Below are 6,923 nucleotides of genomic sequence, written 5' to 3'. Positions count from 1 at the left end.
CAATTAGGCAGGCGTAAATCCCAGATAGTGTAACTGCAAGAAACGTATCTAAATGCATCTGAGGCTTGTAAACTCCGGAAAAAATGGAGAGGGCAATTATACCATACTACCTATTCGGCATTTGCGAGGGGTCCAGCTGTGTGGATCAGGGCGGGGTTCCTTTTCGAGATGCATGATCAGCACATAGATGGGGATGGCAGATACGTGCTGGTGAGAGGAAAGCTGGATGGCATGCCAGTGGCACTGGGTAGCACTTATGCCCCCAACTCGGAACTAGAAGCCTTCTTAATAAAAGTTAGTGCTGCGCTAGCGGAATGGGCCCATTACCTGTGGATTCTGGGTGGGGAATACAACGCAGTCTTAAAGACGCATCTAGATAGGTCACACCCCCCACTCCCAGGAACGGTGGCAATACGCATGCCAAAGCCTTGTAATCTTGGATGCAGGATGGGCACTAGTAGACGTATGGCTCAGTAAAAATGAAGAAGTGTGCGAATACTCTTTCTATTCTCCAGTACATACATTGCACAAACGGATAGATTGCATCCTATGCCCCCCCACCCTACTGCTGCAAAGAACAGACACAACATATTTGGGCAAAACACTGTCGGATCATAGCCCTCTCAAACTCACTCTCACGTGGGGGGGATAGCCACACCAGTCCCAACATGGAGATTTAGCCCCCAATTGCTTGAAGATGGCGCCTTCCAACACATCTGACCGGGGCAATTGGCGAGTACTAGTCCAAGAATGCCAACACTGACTCTACACCCATAATAGAATGGGAAGCGTTCAAAGTTGTGGTGAGGGGAACAATGATTGGCACCATAATAGGAGTGAGGCACACGATTACCCGAGACCTCGCTGAAGTGGAATCCCAGCTTGGAGCCCCAGAGAAAGATGCTGCAGCATCCCCATCTGGGGCTGAGAAGCTGCAGAAGGCATGTACAGTATATGCTGAGCTGCTAGAAAGACTGTGGGTGATATACTACCACACCCATACACAGAGAGTTCATACAGCAGCGGATAAAGCAGGCACATTGCTAGTGCGAATAATCAGGGACCCCCCTCCAGCCACCCAAATAAAGAATATTGGCTCCCCGCTGCAGACCATAGCAACTACCCAGGTGGAAATCAACAAGGCATTCCAGGAATATTATGAGTACCTGAATTAGACCCGCCCACTGCGCCTCCACAAGCGATGCATGACTTTCTCCAGGCCATGCAGCTCCCTACTCTAACTGCAAAAGACCAAGAAGCGCTGAAATTACCAGTCACTGCAGCAGAAATTCAGGAGGCTCTTAAGAATCTCCTGCGAAATAAAACCCCGGAATTAGACGGCATCCCTGTAGAATTTTACACAGCATATGCAAAAGAGCTGATGCCCTAACTTAAAAAACTATACACAGTGGCGCTGCACAAAGGTGCCTTGCTCCAAACCATGATCCAAACACTCGTAACCTCCTTGCCAAAGCCTGGCAGAGATCACTCAGATATAACAGCATATAGGCCACTATCCTTTTTAAAAACCGAATATAAAATATTGAGTAAGTTACTAGCGGGCCTTCTGATCCGCCATCTTACTAAGCTAATGCACACAGATCAGTGTGGGTTTATTCCTGGTAGGAGTATGGCACACAATGTACGCAGACTATACCAAGTGATGTGGGCTTTCCCGGAGCGATTTCCACATGTAGGCTGTCTCTCAGTGGATTTGCGGCAAGCGTTTTACACCCTGAGCTGGGACTATATGCTAGCTGCCCTGGACAGATTTGGGGTTCCTGCAGACTGCCTGAAATGGGTTAAGCTGCTATACACCAGCCAACAGCTCAGGCACAAACAGGTGCACGTATACGATCCATAGCGGTACTGGACAGTGATGCCCACTTTCACCCATGCTCTTCGTACTGGCATTAGAGCCTTTAGCGCAAGGATTATGCATGACGGCTAGGGAGACATACCAATTGGACCTATAACTAATGCAATAACCCTATATGCAGACAATATTATACTATATGTTAAAGATCTGCACTGCGGGTTCCACTCTATAACGCCAATATTCACCCAATTTTGCGCGCTGTCCGCCTGGCCATCAATTTTGATACATCCCTTACCTTCCCCTTTATGGATAACAGCTCACTCAACACAGTTCAATTCGGAGAGAAAGAACTTGAAGTTGCCCAGAACATGTTTAAATACCTGGGGGTGTGTATATACAGAACCCTACAAGACACACTGGATGGGAACGTGCAGAGCACGATTGCCTCGCTGGGGTCCCAGACAGCATTCTGGATCACTCTCCCGCTCTCCGTTGCAGCCCGATTGGCAATAGCGAAAATGGTTATGCTGCCACGGGTGCTATATTACTTTACTACGCTCCCAATAGTAATCCCTCCAAGAGTCTTCAAACTATTGGACTCTATCCTGGTGGAACTAGTATGGGGCACAGGGAGGTGCCGGGTTAGCCAAAGAAACTTCAGCTACCGACCAGTTCCAGGGGAATGGGGGCCCCTGACTTTAGGGCTTACTGCATAGCAAGCTAACTGCAATGGTTTTCGTACTGGTTGTCAGGGCGCAACCTACACAAGATTACATACACACCCAGATTGATTGGAGGGACGCTGCAATCCTTATTACACACTGGGCGATCGAACGTGTACACATCACCACCATTACTACAAGTGGCACTACACTATTGGCAGCAAGCGCTAAAATACGCCATGCCAATGTTACCTTATGCACCTAATATCCCATTACTGGGACTCCCTATCCCAGCGGGAGTCACATCACAGCACTAGTTGGCTGCATGGGAGAGAGAGGAAGTGACCATCTTCGGAGCATTATTTAATGATTGCACCCTGCTGTCGCACACAGACTTCATTCATGCTCAGGGCCTGCCCAACACGCTATTTCTACTGCATGCCAGCCTGACCCGATGCGTCAGGAGGACCTGGGCCCCGGAGGGACAGGAACCTCCAACGCATGAACTAGTACACAAGTTCCACTTGATGGGAACAGGGAAACACTTAACAAAATGGCTCTACATAAGCATAAGGGTGAATGTACCCTTGCCCCTAATTGTTCCACTGCGGGGGGGCTGCCCTCCCACTGTGTGGTGCGCTAATTGCTTAGGTGCGCGCAGCGGTGAAATAATACTCCGACTCGCTTGTGTGGTGGTACACGGCCTGCCGCGGCAGCTCCACCTTCTTTAATATCTACACACGCTCACGCCAGCCGGCGTGAGTGCAGGGGTGGGGCTGCAGAATGCGCACCAGCGTGGAAAAGCTGGTGCCCCAACTGTTACATCCCATCTCAACTCAGTCCTTGACAGGAGTATGAAAACGTCTCATTGTTCACTTACTTGGCAGGCAAAGTCTCTCAGGCGGGTGCTTGGCAGTGGATTTGCTCTCAGCGCATACCTGGTATCCCCTCTGCTGATTAGGGGGGTGTGGACCGGGGTGCCGGTGGTGGGGACCAGGTCTAGGTTGGTCTCAGTGACTCCTGGACACTCCGGCTCAGGGAGTCCTTCAGATTGCCGATCATCGGCCCTCGAGGGCTCGCTCTGACGACCTTCAGTCTCCTCTGTGTGGTTCTCGATGGTGGGGAGGGAGACAGGTTGGTCTACCTGTTTGAACCAGGAGATGTTGCGGGTCACCCTTTCTCCGGCTTTCTAGACGGTCACCATTGTTCCTTGCCTGCCGATTACTGTCCAGTGTCCTTGTTCGTAGCGAGTACGGAATTTGCCTCGCAGTCTTCTGTCTTTCAGGGTAATGGTATCTCCTGGCTGGAGCGGGCGGACTGCTGCTCTCCGGGTCCGACTGGCCTGGTTGTTATGGTTCTCTCTTCTTCTGAGTGCCCCTTCCTCATCAAATGGAGGGGGGACCAGCCCGGGGCAACTGGGATACCATCTTGGCGGGTGCCGGAGAACATGGGCGCCCTGGGAGCTTGGCGTGTTGAACAGTGTGGCGTGCTCCGATATTCTCGTAGGAACTTCTGGAGTTCTTGTTCAGGGTCACTCTGTTCCACCACAGCGATGCAAATGGACTTGTTTATCGTTCGCATGAAACGCTCGATCTCCCCATTAGCTTGGGCCATTCGGGGGGGTGATGCGCCGGTGCTGGATGCCATGGTGGCGCATGAATTCACGAAATTTGTGTCCTTGGAATGGGGGTCCGTTGCGGAGTTCTTTCGGACATCCGAACATTCCAAATATTTTCTCCAGAGCTGGGCCGACATGCAGGAATGCTGTTGAGGTTACCACTTCTACTATCGGGTATTTGGAGTAACTGTCAATGAGGGCCAACGTGACTCGCCCATCCGGAAAACCCGCGAAGTCCACACTCACTTTCTCCCAAGGGCTCTGACCATGTTCTTCGGTGTGGACGGGCACTGGTCTCTCGGGTCCGCTTGTGATCTGGCATGACGGGCCCTTGCGGACTAGTTCCTTTATCCGGGTATCCATCTCTGGGAACCAGACCTTCTCGCTCATACGGGCTTTCATCCTTTCGATTCCCTGATGTCCTCCGTGGGCTAGTTGTGTTGCCCGCAGTTGCAGGGACGCTGGGAAGACGATGCAGGTCCCTCTCAGGAGAAGTCCATTTTGGGTGAGGCTCAGCTCGTTTCTTACTCGCCACATGTGCACCAGACTTTCCTTATCTGGGCTTGACCACGTGTTTGCTGACTGAAAGAACTGTCGCCGCAGCCCTCCTTGGATAGTGTCTTGGCCGCGGTGATTATTTCTTCAATCGTCAGCGCTCGGGGGCACGTCAGGATTGCTAGCATGTCCAGGTGTGCTTCTGTGTCGTCACCGTTTTGCTCTTCCCTCTTCTCCTTGGTCATGTCCGGGTGCCTTGATAGGAATCCGGCTGGGTTCTTGGCACCAGGCCGGTAGTACACGTCCATGTCATAGTGTTGGAGCCCGATGGCCCACCTCTCAATGCGAGGTGGAGAGTGGGGCGCCGATCCTTTGAAAAGCGGCACTAGGGGTTGGTGGTCTGTGATGACGGTGAATAGGTATCCGCAGATGTATAGGTGAAAGTATCTGCAGCCCCATCGGATTGCCAGGGCTTCCCTTTCAATCTGCGAGTATCGTTTCTCTGTTGGCTTGAGCGCTTTGCTGGCATAGGCTAGGGCAGCCCATCTCCCTGGTTCTTGCTCCTGTGCAAGAACCGCTCCTAGGCCCACAGGACTGGCATCTACGAGTATCTCATTTCTCTTCGCGGGGCCAAAATACATTAGCGTGGTGTGGTCAAGGAGTGTTTTTTTGACTGCTTGGAATGCTGTTTCTTCAGCCGGACCCCATTTCCACATGGCGTCAGCTCGGGTGAGGCTTTGGAGAGGTTCTGCAAGGGTGGCTAGGTCGGTGATGAAACGGCCGCAGTACGTGGCCATTCCCAAGAAGGTACGGACCTCAGCGACTGTGAGTGGTGCGGCCGCTGTCTTGATAGCTTGGGATTTCCGTGGGTCGACCTGTATGCCTTCTTGCGTGAACGTGTATCTGAAGAATTCAATCGTCTGTTGGAACAACAGGCACTTCTCCTTGTGTAGGGTGACCCCATGTTCTGACAATCGCTTCAGCGTCGCTCTCATGTGTTGGTAGTGTTCTTCTATCGTCTTCGAGTGAATGAGGATGTTGTCACTCACGTTTTAGACACCAGGGAGCCCGACCAGGATTTCTTTTACGGCATTTTGGAAGATTTCCGCAGCAGATGAGATGCCGAAATTCAGTCTTTTATACCTCCGGAGGCCTAGGTGGGTACTGAACGTGGTTATGTACGGGCTGTCTTTGGCAAGTGTCAGTTGGTGATATCCAGCGTTCAAATCTAGTTTCGAGAACCACCTAGAGCCATTTAGATCAGCCACAATGTCATCCATGGTCGGCGTTATGTGGCGCTCGTGCCAAATGGCTTTGTTTGGGAGGCGCATATCTATGCAAAGCCTGATCTTTCCTGGTTGACGGGGCTTCTATTCTTTTACCATGGGTGACACCCATGGTGTGGGCCCTGATACTTTCTCAATGACTCTCTGGTCTTCAAGTTTTTGTAGTTCCTCTTCTAGCAGCAGTCGGAGGTGAAACGGGATCCTTCTGTGTTTTAGGGCTGTCTGTGGGACGGTGGTGTTGATATGTAGCTTTATTGGGGCTCTCTTTATTTTGCCTAGCCCTTTGAATAAGTCCTTGAACTGGCTCAGCAGTTCTGACGTCTGGTTCATCTGCACCTTCCTGGCGAACATTATTAGTCCTAGATCTTTGGCTGCGTGGCTGCTGAGTAGCTTGTCCACCTCTTGGTTTATCACGTGGACGTCGATGGTGATTTTGACACTTCCTGACCGTACTGGCATGGTCAGCTTGCCTTTGAGTGGTAGCGGTGTGTCGCTGCCGTATGCGAATATCTTGGCCTGTGATGGCCTGAGTTCCGGTTTGGGCCTCAGCTTGTTGTACTGCTGGATCCCCAACACAGTCACCGATGCACCAGTGTCAATCACCGCATTGACATCAGACCCAGCGACCTGGACCGTGCAGTGAGGTTGGGGTCGCCTTCTGCTCTTCAGGGCTCGGGTGAACGTGACTAGATATGTTTCTCCCTCGTCGTCCGACGTGGACGCATTCTCTTGGTAGGCTGTCTGTTCTCTTTTCTTGCTCCCAGATTGAGATGTCAGCGAGACCTGCGACAGCTGGGGGACCATCCGTCTCATCGGTGTAGGCCTGTTCCCTTCTCTACGCTGCGTCTTTCTCCTGCACACTGATGCAAAATGATTTGCGATGCCGCAGTTGGTGCATGTCTTCCCTTGTGCCGGGCACGACTGTGAGGGGTGTTCTTCGTACCCACAGTATCCGCAGCGGTTCTTTGGGGTCTGTGGCTGACGATCTCGCGGCTTGTGGGTCCTGTCTTTTGTCCTAACTGCGTCTGCCTTTTCCCACTTTA

Source organism: Triturus cristatus, chromosome 5_2, assembly GCF_964204655.1.
Source record: "Triturus cristatus chromosome 5_2, aTriCri1.1, whole genome shotgun sequence".
Classification (NCBI taxonomy): Eukaryota; Metazoa; Chordata; class Amphibia; order Caudata; family Salamandridae; genus Triturus; species Triturus cristatus.
This window is presented reverse-complemented; position numbering follows the sequence as displayed.